The sequence below is a fragment of the Arachis duranensis genome, chromosome 2, assembly GCF_000817695.3.
Source record: "Arachis duranensis cultivar V14167 chromosome 2, aradu.V14167.gnm2.J7QH, whole genome shotgun sequence".
Taxonomy (NCBI): Eukaryota; Viridiplantae; Streptophyta; class Magnoliopsida; order Fabales; family Fabaceae; genus Arachis; species Arachis duranensis.
Window position 1 is genome coordinate 53,839,125 of NC_029773.3, and position 879 is coordinate 53,840,003.

Consider the following 879-nt stretch of genomic DNA (forward strand, 5'->3'; position numbering starts at 1 on the left):
GAATTTTTTTATGAATTTTTTTATTGCGCAATTCACTTTAACAAAAGTAAATTAATTTATGAAAATTTAAACTTGAGCACTTACTATGATTAAACTCAAATTTTAATTTATTTTGTCATATTATTATATAAATATTAAATTCTTCGATTAAATACTTATTTGATTATGAAATGATATTATATATTACTTTATATTGACAATTAAATTTCAGTTACTACACAAATATTATATTTTAGATAATTGTATATTTTTTTGTTATGTTGAAAATTATTATATAATTCTAAGATAATTTAGTCATGTTTATTTTTTTAAAAAGTATTGTCATTATTGGAGAGTAACTAATGTTTGTAATAGTATAAAATTAAAAAATAAAAATACAAAATATTAATATACTGTGTTTTCGAAGTATAAATCTTGAAGTAAATATATGTAATTATAATTAGTGATCACAATTAAAAGTCTTTATTTTATTTCAATTTGTTCAGGACATGTTTATCTTAAATTTTATTCCTTTATTAATTAGTATTTTTTACATTTAATTATCATTAATTTATATAAATCAAAATGTATAACTTAAAAAGATAGATACGTGTCTAAAAAATAAAAAAAAATATTTTTTTGTTAGTAAAAAATTTATGACGCTTTAGTTTTTTTGGCATCGTATCTTACATTTTTACCATAAGTTAGAGGTAAATTATTAAATATAAATTAGATTTATTACTTATTATCCTAATACGAATTCATTAAATTCGATTTAAATAGAGACAACTAGGCAATATTATTGGATTTAGGGGATTAAGGTAATTTTAGGGTGACTTTGATTTATCAACATAAATTAGCCTAATATGTGATATTAGTTATTGTTATATGTATAAAAAA